General features: G+C 41.3%; 1 protein-coding gene across 10 annotated transcripts in view; it reads right to left on the bottom strand.

Moving 5' to 3' along the window:
• MCF2L (MCF.2 cell line derived transforming sequence like) overlaps positions 1 to 20,884 on the bottom strand; it is a 266,639-nt gene that overhangs the window by 227,794 nt on the left and 17,961 nt on the right. Inside the window, exon 1 of one of the 10 annotated variants that reach the window (XM_073350250.1) lies at positions 4,975 to 5,069. The exons of 8 other annotated variants lie outside the window; for them this stretch is intronic. The gene's annotated coding sequence lies outside the window, so the exon portion shown is untranslated. Of the gene's footprint in view, positions 1 to 4,620; positions 4,742 to 4,974; positions 5,070 to 20,884 lie in introns of those variants that run through there. One more of the 10 variants, XM_073350258.1, reaches the window with a different exon arrangement.

Raw genomic sequence — 20,884 nt, 5'->3', positions numbered from 1 at the left:
AACTTAGATGACATGTGGTCCAAACAGGTATGGTTGTGGTAGTGGGAAGGAAGGGAGAAGTTTTGTTTGTTTGGTTTTTGGTTAAAAAAATCACTTTAAGGGAATGATGGTTTTTGAAGAAAATTCCAATTTTTCCATCTTTTGTCAAAACAAAATTAAGGTGTTCAATTCAGAATTAAAATTCATTTTAACTGATTTTAAAAAAAATCAGAATGTAAAAGTTTTCATGTGAAATGAAATTTGTTTCACTGGATACTTTTTGTGAGGAAAAAAAAAAAGTGTCAGTTTTCAACTATTCAAAAAAAACCTAGACCTTTCCTAGGAATTAGCGTATACTAAATGCCCCTGACAGAAATTGCTCATCACATTACAGTTTCTATTTTTATAACTGTAGATCTGTCAGGAAAATTTCTTTGTTCCTCTTTTACAGTATAAGGCAGCGGTAGTCAATAGGCGGATTGCAGGCCAAATCCGTACCACCAGATGCTTTTGAATGGACCACGAAAACTTTTTATAGTTATTGCGGTGTGAAAAATTTCTCTCAGGACTCTGGACCTTGACTATACCTTGACCAAGAAATTTGGACCGGGGGGGTGGGGGGGGAATTGATTACCCCTGGTATAAGGCCACTACTTTGTGCTTTGTATTTTGAATAGAAACATCAGATTGTTGCTCCCAGAGAGTTTTAACAGGCTTCACTGTTATAAAGTTCTTTCAGAATAGCAGCTCTGAAGGTTTACTGTTTTTCAAAAAGTGTTGCTTTGAATCTTTAACATAGGTATGGATCTTCCCCCACCTACCTAGAGACTTTCTGAGGAGATGTTTTACTATTTTAATTCCATACACTGTCAATCCATTTGATTGCTGACAGCTTTAATTTGAAATGAGCTGCTGGAATTCTCATTTGTCAGCTACTCCTTATGAATCTTCAAATAGTGGTCCATTATCAGCAATTACTATGATATACCATGTCTTGCAAACATGGGTTATAAAATGAGTTTTTGTGCTTGTATCTGGTAACGTTGCTACTTCAAGAAAATTCAAAAACCACCCCATAATTAACAAGCATGCAGGTCTCCAAATTTCCCCATGCTACCACAACTCTGTTGGAAGAGCAGTGAATTTTGCTCCCTCCCCCCCCAATATTTTGAATTATTCTTGTAGTATTACTGTATCTTCTTGTTTAAGCTAGGTTGATACACATGCTTTTCAGTTTTCCCTATACTGTTATGTCCTTGTCCATGCTGCAAAACCTATCTTAAGAAAGATGGAATTACGGTTCAATTCCTTTCACCAACAAATTCATCTTTGTGGTGCATATTTTCTTTCATCACATAACACACACTGTCAATTAGACTTAATTGAACTGTTTTGTTTTCCCTTTCTTTGCCTTGATCCTGTGTTAGAGAGCAATTTCTGTGATAGGCTAGCTGCCATGAACAACATGTTGCCTGGGCTATATTCCAGTCTCAGATCATATTGTTGTAAACATGATAATATCTATATCTGTAGAAGAATCTCCTTTGAACTTAGTTGTCCAACTGTGATCAAAGTTTGGCAGTGTGTTTCCACCAAGACTTTATCCATCAATGTAAGTCAATGAAGTTTTCATTTCCAGAGCACAATCCTGGAGCTTCTTTTTCTATTTAAATAGATATTTAAACTCTGTCTGTTCTTTTTGTAAGGTTTGCTACCACAGTTTTTTCCCCACGGTGCCCAGTTTTAAACAGGCTGAAACGACACCTATTTTTGTTAATTTTTAAACTATTTACCCCAGAGTTTTGAGTACAGTTCATAGTCCTGTCATATTTCTTCTGTGCAATTCACCAGATTAAGGAATGAAATGTCATACTTTACTGCTGCACCAAGATTTCCTTCCAACAGGACACTGGATCTATGTCATGCCCAAATAGCATATTTATAGTGCTCATTTTGCTCCTTTTCTCAAGTACGATATACTAGAATATACAGAAGACATCTACATTCCAAGGAAATGAAGGAGAACTGTATGAAAAATACAGGACAAAATGAAACATATGATGTTGCATGGTACAAACCATGCATTTGATTGATGGCAACAGTCATGCAAAAATGTCTCTTACATTGACTTTACATTAGTCATGAAATACAGGCTATCCTTTAAAATGAAGATCAGGTGATAGTACAAGGAGTGGGCCACAGTGTGTGCAGAAAGAGAAAAGAACTAGTGGGAGGAGGCCAGCAGAGGGCATGCCCCCAGACTCCCTTTTGCTCATCCTCATCCATAATAAGTGCCACTATTGTAGAGCTATGATAAACTTGACACATGTCAGCTTCTATCTGGTCAGGCATTCTCCCTGGGGTGCTTCCTGCCTACTGCACCAGAACACAAGACACAGGGTATGCTCCTCTATGAATCTGCTGCAGGTTTGGAAGAGGAAGAGCATTTTCAGAACTGGATATTGTTAATGTGTACAATACAACATGGACAAATATTTTATTGTCAAGAGATTCCAAACATGTGAAATCTATTCAAAAAGTTGTGATCGTCAAGGCAAAACATTCAGCGATGGGCTTGATGATGCACTGTAATGCACTGGGAAGCACAACTCAGGATCCCAAATGCACAGAATTTGTACTGAGGCAATAAAATCATTTAAGAGGACAGTCACCTGCTTTGTCTCTAGGTACAGATCTACATTAACATCTGCCTCAGAAACCACTTAACTGCTTCTAAATCTGTCATAAAGAGAAACTTTAGAAAGGAAAGAAAGGTAAATAACCTAGAAAGGAAGATCTTAAAAGTTTTAAAAGCTGAGATCAGATGCTTTGATATCCATTCCAAAGCTTTGTCCAATAGTTTGTTCCTCATAGGAACTCCACCCAGTTTGCACCCTCTGTACACCAGAATATTTGCCCTCACTCACACTAGCAGTTGTGGGTGTCTGGTATAGCAGTTAGCTGTGCTGGGACAAAGTACTGTAGACTGGCAAATGGTTGTATGCAGAAGGGCAGTTAAAGGAGGTGACTGAAGGCTGTTATAAGGCTGGGGGACAGCTATGGTTGAGGCCTAGGGTCTATAGTATATGATAGCTATGGTAATTGTAAGGTGTGCCCTTGTGGATGGAAGGGTAGAAGATATATACTGCTAATCTGGCCTTTCATTACTTTTGTGGATGTGTGTCAGTAATGGTGTGTGTGTAGCAACACTATTTGCTTCGCGATGACATTTTTGAGGGTTTTTTTTTAAATGTTTAATTGATAGCGGGCATTGGATGAGCTGGGGACAGACTAGTACTGGGGTAGAAAAGCAGTGGGAGAATTTTTGTTTTTTAAATGCGTCAGCAGCTGTCCATGAATCCTTCTCTGTCATAAGAACAAGTGACAGAAGTCTAGCTCCTTATGGAAAAGATTTCAGGTGTACCCTCCCCACTACCGTCACCCACACAACCACAAAAGCACAACCTTTTAGCTGCAACATGACTAACTGCTAAAATCTTAAATCCAAACATTAAAAAAAAAAAACGAACAAAAAACACCACGTCCCCATTGCAATAGTTCAACTTCTCTATCAAGTCCTTCGTAGACAGACAACACTTCAAGAGAGATAATCATCAACAATGAAAGGGGGGGATGGTCAGGGGAATTTTCAGCCTGAGCCCAAAGTTCAAAGGCTTCCTATTAAAAGTCTGAACGTTTTTGTTTTTTCCCCTTCATAAAGGGCACAAAAACCTAAAACCACAAAAACCTCTGTGAAATTTCACACTGACTGATTGCCTCCTTTAAGAGAAAAACAGAAATGTAAGCCCCATTTTAAGCCTACTTTAGAATGCGACCCCAGCTATTAAATCATGACCAGTGCCTCCATAATATTTGCCAAGCTGTAACCAATGTTTTGTCAACATACCTATAAAAGTGTTTCTACAGAGAGGACACTTTTCTCAGTACTGTGCATTATTTTCCAATTACATATGGGAAACAGATTTGTGTCTGTCCTCCTGTTAGCAAAACTGACTTCTACCTCACATATCCGTGACTCAGTAATTCACATGAAGCTACATTAAATGTTCTAGTCAAAACATGAATATACATACATAAATACAATTACTCACTCTTCAAGCTCTTCTCAGTTAAACAATTTTTATTCATTTTGTTAGCTTCTGCCAGAGATATTGTGTCAAGCAAAATACACCACACTAATTCATTTAGCATATTTTAATGTTTATAAATTACCAGTCTCAAATTTCCAAGCCAAAATAAGTCTTTGCAACAAGCATTATTTGAAATGTGAAATCAAACTTACCTTACAACCAACACCAAAATACCATTCTGTCAGAGCACGTCATGCAGTTCACGCTGAATGAATCTGAACAAACTACAAATAAGACCAACTTCCTGCCAAAATCTTATTAGGAAACAAACACATTAGTAACTCTTCCACCAGCTCTCCAATACCAGACTCCGCAAAGCAGCTGTAGCTATGTACAAATGGCAACATTAAACTAATATTGCTAAAAAGAAAAAAATAACTTATGTTGTAACACAGAAGCAACTTTTGACTTGGCAGTTAAGTCAAAAATATTTTTCTGCAAGTCACTCAAAAACAAGACACCCCTAACTTTTAGCTTCATAAATACCAACCTTTCTTGTTGCTTTGTCACAAATTCCAAGCGTGTAGCTAATCTCTTCCTTTGACCATTTACTTTGTAAATTTGAAAAAAGGGTACAGTACACAGCATTTGAGAGCCAAATGAAATAAAACACTCCACGCACAAGTGTTAAACTCCAGAGATAACATAAATCTCAAGTTCAGAAAAATTGAGATATTCAGTTTAGTGCAGTGTGTTCCCAGCAAAATTGGTTTCCACGGAAACCAATGGCTGCAGATGCTTTACCATTCAATAGGGAAAGACATTTCTGCAGTGAGAGCCTTGCTGACTTGCAAAACAGAATTCCGCAACATTTTTTTTTCTTTTTTTTGCAAACACCATTTACCCAAATCCTTGAGGGAAGATCTTCATCCTCGCTCCGACTTCTTTACTCTGGGTAAAAGGCATGCGGTGCCCCTTTATGCCACTCCATCTGGCATTGGAAGGATCCCCTCACAAACCCTGAAACATGGGTCCTGAAAGGGGCAGAGCTGCAGATTGCAGGCAGTGCTGCAGACATAGAACAGCCTAAAGAGGCTGATATACCTTACAGTACGGCTACACTGTAATAAAAGACCTGCAGCACAGCCGTGGCTGCTGACCCAGGTCAGCTCATTCAGGCTCATGGGGCTCAGACTCATGGGACTATAAAATTGTAATGTAGACATTCGGACTCAGGCTGGAGCCCAGGCTTTGAGACCCCACAAGGAGGGGAGGGGTCTCAGATCTTGGGATCCAGCCTGAGTCCAAACATCTACACTGCTATTTTTTGCCAGGCAGCCTGAGTTTCTTGAGCTCAAATCAATTAGCCCAAGCTCTGGGGCTTCATGCCGCGGGTTTATTATTGCAGCATAAACAAACCCGTACATCCCCCAGGACTGTCCAGCCATAAAGCCACCTTAGCTCCCACTCTCCCCAAGCTAAGCTCCCTTAAAGACACAGCACCAAATCTCATCATGCACATAAAACATCACAGACATGCCTTTTATTGCTGCGAGCACCAAATTCATAACTTCACTTTTATACCTTATAATTAGGAGCAGTATACTTTGTTTCTTTTGACCTGAATTGTGCCAAGAAAAAGAAAGGCTATGATACAGAATGGCAACTTGGTGATTTTCAGTGTGATGGATAGTATTTTTAGAAAACTTATTCTCTTATTTTAGGTAAAAGTTGATAGAAGTGAATTTTGGGGGGGAATTAAAAAATAAATGTCTAATCTGAATTAATCAACATGCATGTTCTATCACAATTCTTCATTCGGGGTCTACACTAATTTGTAAACAATATTTACAGACACTGGTGTCTGTTCATTGCTACCTACAGCAGTAGTGGCTCCTGTGCTCTTGTGGGTTAAGAGAGAAGGTCCTCCCATGGATCAGTAACTGGCCAAGAAATAGGAAGCAAAAGGTAGGAATAAAGAGTCAGTTTGCATAATGGAGAGATGTGAACAATGGAGTCCCGCAAGGATCTGTATTGGGACCTGTGTGGTTCAATATATTCATTACTGATTTGGAAAGGAAATATAGCAATGAAGTGGCAAAGATTGCCGAGGATACAAAATTATTCAGGATAGTTACATCCAAACCTGACTTTAAAAGAGTTACGAAGGGCTATCACAAAACTGGGTAACTATATGACAAAATGGCAGATGAAATTCCACATTGATAAATGCAAAGTAATGTACACTGGAAAAATAATCCCAACTACACATATATAATGATGGATTCATTACCACTCAGGAAAGATCTTGAAGTCCATGTGGATAGCTCTCTGAAAACTTCAGCTCCATGGACAGCAGGTATAATAGGCCAGGGCAGGCTAAGCCTCCCCTGGCACAGCTGCTGACATCAGATGCCAGTTTCAGGGTTTGCACGGGAAAGTTTTTACTTATTATTATGTGCCATGCAGGTTCTGGGGCGGCTGAGGGAGTATGTGCTACTCAGCTTCCTAGGTTAATCAGTGATCTCCCTGGACTGTTTCTGCAAAGTTGTGTTGTTTCATAGGTTACAGTCATCATCAGTGATGAAACATTTTTATCTCTTAGGATGCAAGTAAAAATAATTTTACAAATTTGGCAAAACTGTATTATACAGTAAAAAGGCAAATTTAAAGTTCCTTCTCTCCCCCTCACCCCATATCTTACTGTTGGGGCATTCAACTCATAACCTCAATAAATTAATTTCTATAAATATACTTGCAGATCTCTTAAATAACAGATTCCCAATCTGCAATATTTTCATACCTTACTGGAAACCATTATGTACACTATTTTTGCTGTTTTATAGTAATGCCTTGTCTCTCTCTCTCCCCTTGTGTTAAATCCAAGTCCCCAGAATATTTCAAAAGCTCTCACCCTTACACTGCCTCAGTCCTATTGATTCAACAGCAGCACCTGCTGGCTGAGCAGAAGTAGGATTCAAGGTCAGTGCAGACCTTTTAGGAAGATAGATTTGCAGGGCTATGAGATTTGCATTCAGAGAAATGGGAAGGAATTATGGTTAAGGCGCCAGACCCTCCATATCCAGATGCAAAGAGTGCAATGGATTATCCCCATTGGTCCTTAATATTGTCCTTAAGCGGGACCTGTGAACTTTGCACAAATAGAAAAATTTGAACAGCCTCCAGTGTATGCAATGAAGAGCTTTACTTTAACTTTTCTAGTTCAACTTCCCCATAGTTAGGCTAATTAAATGGGTGATACAAAAAGCACAGCCTCAACTACAGGCTATCATATCAAGAAAAGGTTCTCTTAAACATCTCAGAGGAAGTTGACTATGTGCAGGTCCATTAAGGGCTAACTGCTTAAAGAGGGTAGAAAGTGAACTGACAAACATATGTCATATGCCAAGGCTCAAATATGGGCCATACTGTGTGAAAAAAGCCCCCAAATAAGGGACAGAAAAATATTCATGTATGATGACATTTAAAAGCTGTGGGATACATTCATTTAGTGTAAATGCTGCTTTCTATAACCTCACTTTCATAATTCTTTTGCAAGTAGACAGGCCTAGCCTGTTCACTTTTCGCCACAGGCCCCGCCCCCTGCCCCTCCTCTTCCCTGAGGCCCCACCCCCTGGTCAGACCAGAAGCTGGAACCTGTCCCAGGCCCAGCCACCTGTGAGAAGCCACAGACCCTCCATCTGCCCAGGGTGGGGCGGCCCATGGCCAGGCTGCAGCTCTTCAACCCCCGAGACCCCGCCCCAGGCCAGGCCGGAGGCCGGAGCCAGGTCAGGGTAGAGCCATGCAGGAATCTGTGCAGAGCAGCGGACCCTCCACCTGCCCAGGGTGGGGGGGAGGGGGCAAGTTTCCCAGCTTGACCCCAGCTTCCAGTTTGGCCAGGACCTCGAGGAGGGGGTCGGAGGGGGTGAAGAGGAAGGGCAAAGGCGTGGCAACAGAGGGGGCAAGGCCCCCCACTTTTAGGAAGAATCCGTCACCCCTGGCACTTTATAAGGATGACTAAAGACAAAAAACTTTCTAAATGATGGAATCTAAATTAGTGGTTACCACCTAAGAAAGATCTTGGAGTCATTGTGAATAGTTCTCTAAAAAACATTTGTTCAATGTGAAGCAGCAGTCAAAAAAAGTTAACAATCTTACGAACCATTAGGAAAGGGATAAATATATTTTCTGTCTTATTGCCACTGTATAAATCCATGGTATATCTGCATGCAGTTTTCATCACTCAATTTCAAAAGATATATTAGAATTGGAAAAGGTACAGAGAAGAGCAACAAAAACTGTTAGGGGTGTAGAACTACTTCCATATAAAGAGAGATTAAAAAAGACTGGAACTTTTTGGCTTGGAGAAAGAGATGACTAAGAGGGGATATGACAGAGGTCTATAAAATCATGAATGGTGAGAAGGTGAAAAAGAATGTGTTATTTATTCCACTGCATAATAAGAATCGGGTCACCCAATGAAATTAATAGGCAATAGATTTAAAACAAACAAAAGGAAGTATTTCTTCACACAACCTGTGGAACTCACTTGCAGGAGTGAAGGCCAAAAATATCATGGAGTTCAAAGAAAAATGACATAAGTTCACAGAGGTTAAGTCCATCAATGGCTATTAGCCAGGTCGGGGATGCAACCCCATGTTCTGAGTGTCCCTAGCCTCTGGCTGCCAGAAGGACGACAAGATGGATCACTTGATTACCACCTGTTCATTCCCTCCGAAGCACCTGGCATTGGCCACTGTCAGAAGACAGGATAGTGGGCGAGATGGGCCATTGGTCTCACCCAGAGTGGCTGTTCTTATGTTAGATGGGTCAGTCTGCCTCTGGATCCTTCAGATGTCAAAACTGGGATCTGTCAAAGGTAGCCAAACAACCTCCACACACAGCCCAATCATATATCAGTTGTGGAGGCACGACTGGGGAAGCCTCTATCAGCACAACTTCCCAGTCTTTTAGGGATCAACATTCCACCTCCCACAGACCTCATTGGCAGCACTGAAGGAGTGCCTTCACCACCCTAGCCTGCCTTCACCACCAGCAATCCCCTCTGGATTACTGGAGTTAGGGATCATCCAGCAGCAGTTCAGCACGGACAAACCTTCCGTTAGTGCAGGGTCTCAAGAGGAAGCAGAAATCAATCACCATCTCCATGGTAATAGCTAGGAACAACTCTACCCTGAGGTGCTTCCTGACTGAAAGTCACACACAAGAGGGTTGTTACAATGGTTATTTTTTCTTCCAATACATTTAGTAATTTGTGAGAGTACTTCTCACCAGGTGAGCTTCTTCAAAAACAGGTCATACACTTTTGACAGGATTAAACTTAACAAAACAACAGATGTAACATGAGCAGGATCTCCTACACAAGAAATATATTTCCATGTGCAATTGCTAAACTTATCAGTTTTGAAGAATAACTTGTTCACTGGTTAGCTTAGCCTGCATTTTAAGAAATTAGACAGTAATTTAATTATGAACAATTTAAACTAATTTCAAAGAATCACAATTTTTCTAATGTACCTTATAATCAAATATGTTCAAACCAATCTGATAAACTGATCTGAGAAAATACAATTCATTAAGTGACTCTGCAGATTAAATATCCTGCTTTTAAACTCTAGCTATTAAAACAAAAAACACAAACCTTTTCCTCAAGCAAAAAGTATATTTGACATATCACCATTTTTAAAACTATAAGCAATTCAAAAAATACAAACTATAGGTTTTTTAAAGAGACAAAACTCAATAATGATAAGCATTTTGTCTGGAGTTTGTCCAACAGGATGAAAAATAAAAGGAACCATCAATCTTCACCTATAAAAATATAGTTTTTCCGCACAACTCTTTCCATTGGGAGGAGACACTTGTTTCTAGCCATACTAAGATGCAAGATTACAACTTTACAGTACAGCTTGTGTGTGTACACACAATTTTTGTTATGAATTCTCTCTCCTTAGGTGGTGATAGTTTGACTCATGTCAGTTAGTGGAATGCTGCACAGGTCCACTCCAGCAAATAGATACAGGATTGGGGCCCAAGTTCATAACTTTAGTATTACAGATTTTATATATGTATTATTTCACTGAGTTTTTAAAAAAAAATTACAAAACACATACTGTGTCAACTCCTAAGTGCCATGAGCAATAATAAAACTCAAAATCTAATACAAGATTTTTACTATCTATACAAAGAAGCCACTTTTAATCACTTCATTTTAATAAATTACAACAATCCTAAACTTACCATGTACTTACTTGTCGTTATAGATGAGTCACATCTGAGGTATAAAGTTTTAAAAAAGTTCTAGATGTTATCCATTCACAAAAATAAAATTTTAGAAATAAGAAATAATGGGTTCCTCTGCCTTCTAAAGTAGACAGTGGGCCAGATTTACAGATTTGAAAATCAATGGGAGTAAGGCACCTAACCTGCTTAGGCCCTTTTATCAATTCCACTAGGCACCTAAATGCCTTTGAAAATCTGGCCAACTGACTAAATGGATTTGGTAAAGCTTCCAGAAATATTCCTATTTCAGCTCTGAACAAGCATCAAAAGTTTCTGCACATAAGGTGAATATCTGAGGAACTGATGAGTGAATTAAAGTGAAGGTTTATAACAGAAATTGCATTGCAATCTTAATTATAGAAGCTTTTGCTACCATGAAAGCTACATCAGTTTACATAAGAAAATTACTTGTTTTTTCCCCCCTTCCACATTTAAAAAGAGATCTTTTATACAGTACGTAACAAAAGAATCACCCACTTCTCTAACATGAAGAAACTTAAAGAAAGCTATACCTAATTTGATTAAAAAAGAAAATTTTATGTCTAACACATTGGTATAAAATAACAGGATTTTTTAAAAATAAACTAGCATTTCTTAATATTTTAGCACATGCGACAGTGGCTGGATTAATAGCTCTAACAGCTCAGAGGTCTCTGGCCACACCCAAGGCAGTGACCTTCCCAATTTCCCCGTAGGAGTGAGGCAATTCAGTATGTGTCTTTCTACTGATGCTTCTAACAAGGACTCCAATTGTGCTGATGGTTTTTATGTGATGAGGAAGTGGTTTGAGACAAGGAACTCATTTCAAACAGTAGACAGATAACCTTCAATCAATTCTCTCCTAGGCCAACTTTGAAGCAAACCAGAAATGTTTAACCCCCTCTCTGAATCAGTGATGACAGAGCATTTTAAACTATTGGCTTTGAAATGAGCAAGTAGATATAATGGGGGACCTTCCCCCTCATTAGCCTCTTCTACAAATGCTAATCTACCACTCAAGAAAAAAGTGACAAGAAATTGCTCAGATGACATTTAAGAGCATCTGATACACTGGATAGAACCCTAAAGGCCTTCATTTTTTATTTATTGCTTTTATTGGTCCTGTGTAAAATACAGGATTTTCAGCAATTCAGCTGCCTTCTGTAGAGGCCTCAAAAATATTCTAAAAATTTCAATTTATATTTATATTTGGTAACTATGCTTCTTTTACCAAGAGAAGTCTCTGAAGTCCATCCTGATCAAAATGGGTGCAGCTTCCCTTTAAGCGTGCAAAAAGCAAGGAAGTTTTGAGCGAAGGCTTATAACTCTATATAACCCCCTGCCACTCTGTGAGCTCCTCTCTCAGAGGAATGTGTGGTCTTAAGTAGCAAAACCAGGTGAGTCAAAACACAGGATTTGAACTATAACTGCTAAGTTATCTTGGAGGTTTTAAGCCATCCCATTAATATTAGTTTTGGTGAGCAAATAGTTTCTGCAGGAAACTTTTGAAGGAAAGGAACAAATGTGAAAACCCATTGCTTTTGATGTGTTATTTATTATAAGAATAAAAAAAAAACTTTTCCCCCACAAGATGCAGGCAAACCCTTCTTGAAAAAGATTTTTCTTTGCCTTTTAACAATATATGTGAATAGTCCAAGAAAGAGTACTGCAGCAGTACTTCAGATACATCTCACACTTAAGTTGTGTCAAGTGTGCAATTAGAACTATTTTCTGCAGCATGCAATACTTGAAACTTTGCCTTAAATCTAACTTCCAGTCCACTGAACCAGATGAGAAACAACAAAAATACAGCCCTTGCAACTACAGATGGTAGTAAGTATAGTCTGATGAACTTTGGGTCAGTGTATATGACTATAAACAGAGGGAGCACACGGAAAAAATGAGACCATAATGATCAGCATGTAAGACAGTGGTCACAGCAGTAAAGTTGCTTAATCATTGTCTGTGTTTATGTAGGCATCATGGTAGTGGGACTTGAAAGAGGACAAATGAGGTGGCTTTTCAGATACAGTTCTACTCAACATACATGTTTTTGGTTTTGGTAATTAAATATTCATGGTAAATAGGCCCAATGGCCTGTGATGGGTTTTTAGATGGGGTAAGATCCAAGTTACCCGGGAAAGAATTTTCTGTAGTATCTGGCTGATGAATCTTGCCCATATGCTCAGGGTTTAGCTGATCGCCATATTTGGGGTCGGGAAGGAATTTTCCTCCAGGGCAGATTGGAAGGCCCTGGAGGTTTTTCGCCTTCCTCTGTAGCATGGGGCATGGGTCACTTGCTGGAGGATTCTCTGCTCCTTGAGGTCTTCAAACTACAATTTGAGGACTTCAATAGCACAGATATAGGTGTGAGGTCTTTTTTAGGAGTGGTGGGTGAAGTTCTGTGGCCTGCATTGTGCAGGAGGTCAGACTAGATGATCATAATGGTCCCTTCTGACCTAAATATCTATGAATCTATGAATCTATGAATCTACATGTTTACTAGAATAAAAAAAATAGCTTGAAATTTTACCTGAAGTGTGATTTTTTTTTCCTGGTAGATTTTGATTTCCCTTTTCAGCTAATAAGACTTGAGTTTTTGCTACGCTTTTTTTTTTTTTTTTATTTATTAAAGTCTGGACTTTAATATTCCTACCCAAATAAGATTTGATTTTACATACCATACATGCTGTAATACCTAGCCAAACAGGGGATTCAAGAAAGATGTTTCAGTATTAACTATGGACTGTTTTATTAGTTTAAGGCAGTGGTTTTTCAAACTGTGGGTCACGACCCAGTACGGGGTCGCAGAATGCAAGGCAATAGGTTGCGGCAGTTCTGGTCAGCACCGCCGACTGGACCATTGAAAAACCCGTCGGCGGTGCTGCCCGGCTAAGGCAGGCTAGTCGCTAGTTGTTCCAATACTGCACTGCACCCCGGACGCGGCCAGCAGCAGGTCCAGCTCCTAGGCAGGGGGTCCACAGGGCTCTGCATGCTGGCCCCACCTCCAGCACTGACACTACATTCCCATTGGCCAGGAACCGGCCCATGGGAGGCGCGGGCAGTGCCCGCAGGCAAAAGCCGCATGCCTCCAACTAGCAGCTGTACCTGCTGCCGGCCACTTCCAGTGCACAGTGAGTCCGTGGAGCCAGGTCAGGCAGGAAGCCTGCCTTAGCACCCCCACTGTGCCACTGACTGGGAGCCGCTGGAGGTCAGCCTGTGCCCCAAACCTGCACCCCTAATCCCCTGCCCCAGCCCTGAGCCCCCAAACCCAGAGTCCCTTCCTGCACCCAAACCCCTCATCCCCAGCCCAGAGCCCTGACCCCCTCCCACACCTAAACCCCCTGCCCCGGCCCTGAGTTTCCTCCAAACCCCTCATCCCTGCCCCGCCCAAAACCTGCACTGCCCCCCCCCGCACCCCAACCTCCTGCCCCAGCCCAGAGCCCCCTCCGACACCCCGAATCCCTCATTCCCGGCCCCACAGCCCTCACTGCCGCACCCAAGCCCCTCATCCCCAGCTCCGTTGGGTCATGGGCACCAACAATTTTCTTTAACTGGGTTGCCAGAAAAAAAAAAAAAGTTTGAAAACCACTGGTTTAAGGTGTGATTTAACCTGCACAACTTGAACATCCTGGATGAAGTCCTGGCAAAAAAGTTCCACAGACTTCAGGATTTCAACCCTTTTTATTATTATTATTTGAAGCAATGAGACAATACAGACTAGCCGTACGGTGGGTCTATTTCCATGTGATTAAATGCATAGCTCCAGTTAGCCATTAAGTATGTCTCACCCTGAGGATACAGAGTTCTAAACGTGCCAAAAACTTACAACTATTTTATACTAAACAGCAGAAAAACGTCAGCTGATAAATTTCTGAAAAGATTGGCTCATTATAGACATGTTGACAGACTCCTTAACTGTCCTCCTTAACTCCTTAACTGACAGTTGACAGTCTCCTTAACTCCTTAACTGGGCACTACTGACACCATTACAGGAAAGTTCTAGAGTCAGTAAAGGAACAGACTTGTGAAAAATCTATGAAGTCTGTCCCTTTACTACTGACTGTATAATCTTTTTATAATAGTATCAGTCGTACCTAGAATTAAGGACTGTCAGCATATCTATGATGAATATACGAGAGAGCATGCCCCATACACAGACACTGATTACAAGCTCTGTAATTCAGGGACTTTCTTCTTTGTACAATGCCAAGTACAATGGAGCCCTGGTCCTTCAGAGGAGTACCTAGTGTGCTATGGCAATTTCCTGCAATATCCTCGAAAAACCTTATTGTATTATTGTGACAGAATACATCCATGTTCACACTCTACACACTTTTGTAATAATCTTTGTACAAAGTATGCCATGTGAGGTATCATTTGAAAATTCACAACTTGCTTATCAGTAATATTATGGTAAAATGCATATAGCAACATTAGATGTAATGTTATGAACGCAAGCTGAAATCATGACTAAAGCATGTTTCACAAATAAGTCTGGGGAGTGGTTAAACCAGTTTTCCAAAGACAAAAGGCAAGCTGACAACAGCTAAGTGTCAACAAAGCTAATGCGCCATTACCTACGAAGTGGCCACTCATTGGCAAAGAAGTGGGGACAGGGCAAAGAGATCTGCATCTTGGCAAAGAAACAGCATGGTATCTCCTCCTTCCGGCAGACTGCCTGTCTCCTGGTTCTCAACTGGAAATGCTTTACAAAGAGGAACTTAAAAAATAAAAACTATAAAAAAAAGAGGGGGAAACACCCCAAGACAACCATTTCTCTCGCCCTACCCATCTCATGCTCTGTACCTGAGAAGACAAAGGAAACAGCCATTGGACTCTGGGGGAAGGGTCCTGACCTGAAGAGTTGGGTTAATAATGCTACTACAAGCATGTGTTGAGAAACTGCTTTAATCTAACATAGTTTGTTAAAAGTTAGGCACTAGAAAGTGTTTTCTCTTTATTTTTCTTGTAACCGTGTCTTTTATGGATCATTACTTGTATTCTCTTAAAATTTCTCTTTGTAGTTAAGAAACTTTTTTTATTGTTTTATTTAATCCGGTGTGTTCAAATTGAAGTGTCTGGGTAACAAACCATTGTGTATTATTCCTTACAGGAACAGTGGACTTATATTTGGACCATCCAGGAGAGGGCTGTGCAGTGCAAGATTTACATTTCTGGCGGGGGTTGGGGGGGGGAAGGGGGACAACCTGGGACTGAGTGCATTGGTGTCACCCTGCAGTATAACCCAGGCTGGTAAAAGCCAGAGTGTAATCCAAGTGTGGCTGGCAGGCTGCAGTTACCCAGACACGCAGGGTGTAGCTTGCATGCCAGAAGGCTGTTTGTAAGCAGCCAGGTGTGAGCTACTTCAGCAAGGCAGTGTAAGGCACACAAGGTTGCAAGGCAGGGGTGACACAGCCCTCCGCTGGTCTGGATAGCATCCTGGTATGTGACTGTTAAATGCAAAGTTTATGTATTATTGTGGGCTGGGATTGTATGTAACCTCTAGGGGGAAAATGTGATGTGAACCTGGGAGTTCAAAAGACTACACTGACATTGTGCCAGACAAGAATATGCTTTTGGAATAATAAGAATAAAAAGTGTTTTTCCTGGGGAATACCTAGGGGGAGGTTAATACAAATTCCCCCTCTCCAGTTATGCAAAAACCAAGCCTTTTGAAGCTACGTCCTGAGATGAGGGGGACTGTCTGCCAACTACCTGTTCCCAGAGGTTAGAGTTCAAAGGCCTAAACTATATAAAGAAACAGGCTGATCTGCTCAGTCTGGGTTCTGGTTCTGAAGACAGTCATGAACTTGTAACCATGGGGAAAACAGAGCTGTAGATTTGAAGGACTGACACCTGTATGATTCCAAGGCTGGAGCGACCTTTGGTAAGCTTTTTAACATGTGTAGATTCTTTTATTGTTTTCAACAGTTCTCTGTAATGTTTTCACCTTAAGAACAAATGGGCTTGCTTAGAAAGACTGGTGTGGAAACTCATAACTGCCCGCAATTATACTATTCATAACCTCTGGTGAGAAAGCAAAGTGCAGATACTGGCCTGTTTAGGTAAACTAGCTTGCTACGAATATTACAGCATGATCAAGGAGCTATGCAGCCTTAACAACCCCGTCAGGAGGGAGAGAGATGCGAGTCTCTGCCCAAGAGAGAGTGACAGCAAAGGAGCCAGAAATCTGGAAGTGGGTATCCTTAGTGGACCATGGAAGAGGTATACAGGTGCAGTTGCCTTGAAATGGACAGCTAGGAATGGAAATTTAAAAAAAACAATATTTCTTCCATTTACTTCCAACAGATAAGGTGAAGTTCATTAGAAAGTGGAGTTGGTATCACACGTACTCCACTACGAAAGGTGATATGTGCATCTTCCTAAGGGTGAAATTCACTTTACCTACATTTAAGCCAGATATATGCATAGCTGACCCATCTGCAGAAACACACTTTGAGGGACTGAGTGGTATGAACTGTGGAGGATCTTGTAAGAGGCCCTCTTCACCAGGGTGAATTTCACCCTAAATCGATACCAAAAAAGGAACAGGCTAGTTAAGAGGCTATTTTTATTCAGCAAGAATTAAGCATGTATAGCAAGTATTATTTTTGTTTTTAAACCTTACCATCTCTGTGATGGAGAATACCCATGCAGGAGGGAAAAACAAAACAAAAACACAAGCTCTAAAGATACGAGAGGAAAAAATATGAATAATGTTGAACAGTGTGACAAAAATACATTAAAAACAATTATGTATAATTCTTAGATCTCAGCCACAATCAACTCATGGCTTAAAAATACATTATTAATATAATGTAACAATCTCTCTAACTGAAGATATAAGCTTCTACTATACATCTATGTGGTAGAACAAAGCTTTTACCAGATAAAAGTTTATCATTTGTCAAATTACACAATTCAATAAAGTAATAATGTATTTTTAATCTTGTGAAGACAGGGTTTTGTGGGGAGCGACACATCCCTGGCTGATGCACAAAGGACATTTGTAGTCCTACTTGAACAAACAGCTTTTTAAATAGTAACGAGTTTCCAAATTCAATTCTTAAGCCACTTTAAATCTTAAAAACATAATACTTGGCTACCACGCTTATGCATCTCTGCAAACATGTCAGTACAAAACCACTCTTAGTGGCAGAGTTTAGAATTCTTCACGGTGTCATGAGATCTCCTTTCAAAGGAAAGTGTTGCTACCTTCCTCAAGATAAATAGTGACAAATAAGAATGCTTCCAATCCAACTTGAAGAGCTTTTATAGACATATTGAAAGAAACAATTAGCCAACTGGCACTTCTTTTCACCATCTTCATGAGAATACCTTAGTAAAGAAAATGCCTGCATCCTATTAAGGAAATATTATATTCCTTACTTTAAACTGAATGTGTTAGTAATTATTCAGGACATAATTATAACTATTTGCTATACGAGCGTAACAAAGTTAAAAATTGCATCTCTCATGCCCAAAGGATCCTAAAGGTGAGAAGGGATGGGGAGAGTGTGGGGTCATGTGGGGGGTGATCACAGGGGTTACTCCCCTGGCCCCCAGCTTCTCCTCCACAAAAAAATTTCCCCACCAGTTGCTGTCCTGGCCCCTCAGAGTAAGCAGCTGGTGAGCTGGGACACTTTGTTTACCTCCATGCCTGAGGACGCTCAAGGTAAACAAACCATCTCGACCCGCCAGCAGCTTATCCTTATGGCCCGGGAGCCAAAGTTTGCTGACCCCTGAATTATGGGGTCGGCTTATGAATGGGTCATAATTTTTTTCCATTTTTACTTATCCATCTTGGGGGGAAGGGGGGGTGTTGGCTTATAAACAAACCGGCTAATGATCAAGTATATACGGTACTCAGAAGTGACCTGCCAGGCGTCATTTTACTAGTCTGCAAACCTGCTAAAATTCAAGAAAAACCCAACATTATCACACAACTTCACAGTTAATATTTAGCAGAGGACAAGAATGAATTTCATACTACTAAGAGTTCATCACTCTACTATAAATATATCACACTACTGTATGTGATATTTCATAGTATTCTAGAAAGCCACCAACTCCACCTGTACATTGTGTGTATATATAGATTGTATATCTGATCTTACATGTGCACATGCCACACAGAGCACTGCTGATATGGGACTCAAAGAATTAAAGGAGGATAATATAATTAACGCCAATCAATGTGTGTTTATGGAAAATAGGTCTTGTCAAATTAAGGTATTTAAAAAAAAAGTTACGTTTGGTTTGTAAAGGTAATAGTGTTGATGGAATAGATTTCTGTAACGTCTTACAGTATCAAATGAAATATATCTTGATTAATAAATGAGAATGATACAAAAATCAAACGGCTCACATTAAATGGATTAAAACAAGTAAAATTATAATTACACTGAGATAATTTAACAGTGAATCGCTGCTGAGCAGCTGTGTTTCTAGTGGGATCCATCAGGGGTCGGTTCTTGCCTCTGCCACTGTTTAGTAATTTTATCAATTACTCCGGGCGGGGGGGGAAGGGGAACGGGACAGGGGCAACAATCATTGCTACTAGAAGTTTGCAGATGACGCAAAGATTGGGGCACTAGTAAATAATGAAGAGGATAGAACAGTGATACAGAGTAAGCTGGATCACTTTGTTTGCTTGTGCCCAGCTTACCATGCATTTCAATACAGGCAGTCCTCGGACTTACAACACACTTGATTCCTAAAAATTGCATCCTAAGTCGAAACGTCGTAACTCAGAACCACAATCCTCTCCGTTGCGGGACCGAGCATTGTGAAGTCTAAACCAATTGTCCTAAGTCAAATCAGGGTATCAATTCAGAAGCATTGTAAGAGCCGTTCATCATAAGTTGAACATCATCAAGTTGAGGACTGCCTGCCACACGGAAGGTCATACATTTAGGAACAGGCCATGCTTACAGGATAGGGGACTCTATCCTGAGAAGCAGTGACACTAAAAAGGATTTGGAGTCCATAGTGGATAATCAGCTGAACACGAGCTCTGAGTGCAACATTGTGGCCAAAAGAGCTCATGTGATTCTTGGATGCATAAAACAGGGAAATAGAGAGTAGAAATAGAGAGGTTATTGTTACAAGGTTGGTCCTGAGTTTGCAACAAACCACGGCTGGATTCCCAGTCAGGTGCAAAAGGACAAGCTGTTTATTCAGGTGTCGCCCCCTTCAGGCAGGGCAGCACCTACAGCACTCATACTCAGCAACACAAACACAAGACAAGTTGCTGGTAGCAAATTCAAAACAATAGTCCCATGTCAAGCCTACCTTTCCTCATGAATGCTCTAGAAGGCAGCAGTCTGTAGTTAGTTCCTGGCCCCTGCTAGGCTCCCTCTTACGGAGAGAGAGGTTGAAGTCTACTCTCCCGCCTAGCCAGCCCCCCCTTTAACTCCTCCCTCCAAGCCTGACACTTACTGCAGGTGTAGCAGGACAGGGCTTACTGAGTCCACAGCAGTTCAATTACCCTTTCCCAGTCTGTGTGGGGTTTGTGCACCCCATTGCAGTTCCATTGCCTTTTTTCTCCTAATGGTGCAACCTCTACTGGAAAACGGTGTGCAGTTTTGATACCCACAATTCAAGAATGATTAAAGGATTGGAAAACATGCCTTATAGCAACTGTGCTCCTTGAGTCTATCCATTTAGATTATCAAAGAGAAGGTTCAGGAATGAGTGGACTGCAGTCTAGAAACACCTACACAGGAAACGGAAATTTTATAATCTAAACAGAGAAAGATGTTACAAGATCCAATGACTTACTCGTGGGGGAATTCTGAGCCAATGCATATGTGCAGAATTAATGTCCACCACAGATTTCTTTGCTTCCCTGCAGAAAAAAGAAAAAAAAGACTGACAGGGAAACAAAGGGAAGCCACAAGGGAGGCCATGCACCTCTCCCCAGCAGCACAGGCACATTGTTGCAGACACCCAGAGCAGCTGGAAGAGAGGTAAATCACTACCAGGGAGGGGAGGGGGAAGGCTGGGGATTCCCCACTGTGCTGGGTCAGACTCAATTTTCATGTATCCATACCCAGAGTGCCCCCCTACCCCCACCAAGCCTCACCCCCATGCACCTGGCTCTCCCCAGTCTTACCCAGTGACTCCTACCCTGCGCCAGACTCAGCTGCTACTCCTGGCTGGGCTGAGGGGGGAGCGCACTTCCTTTGCATGGAACAGGCAGGGCACTTCCTGCCCCCCATTGCTCCTCAGCTGTAGGGGGTCACTGTGAGGGAGCTGCTCCCGTCTGCCCAACCCCTGTGTATTCAGACACCCCCTTCCCAGAGTCCCCTGCTGAGCTTCACCCCCTGCATTCAGAACCCCAACATTCAAATCCCCATCCCGATGAGCACCACCCCAACCAGCCCTCTGCACCCAGACTGCCACCCCACTGAGCTGCAGCCAGTTGCACCCAAACCCCCACCCCATTCCCCCAGCACCCGGACCCCCCATCCTGCTAACCCTCCCACACCCAGACCCCCCCCCCCACTAATCCCTAATCACCTTTA

This window comes from Lepidochelys kempii, chromosome 1 (genome assembly GCF_965140265.1).
Source record: "Lepidochelys kempii isolate rLepKem1 chromosome 1, rLepKem1.hap2, whole genome shotgun sequence".
In the NCBI taxonomy this organism is placed as follows: domain Eukaryota; kingdom Metazoa; phylum Chordata; order Testudines; family Cheloniidae; genus Lepidochelys; species Lepidochelys kempii.
Note: the sequence above shows the minus strand (reverse complement) of the source record. Positions and strands in the feature narration are given on the sequence as shown.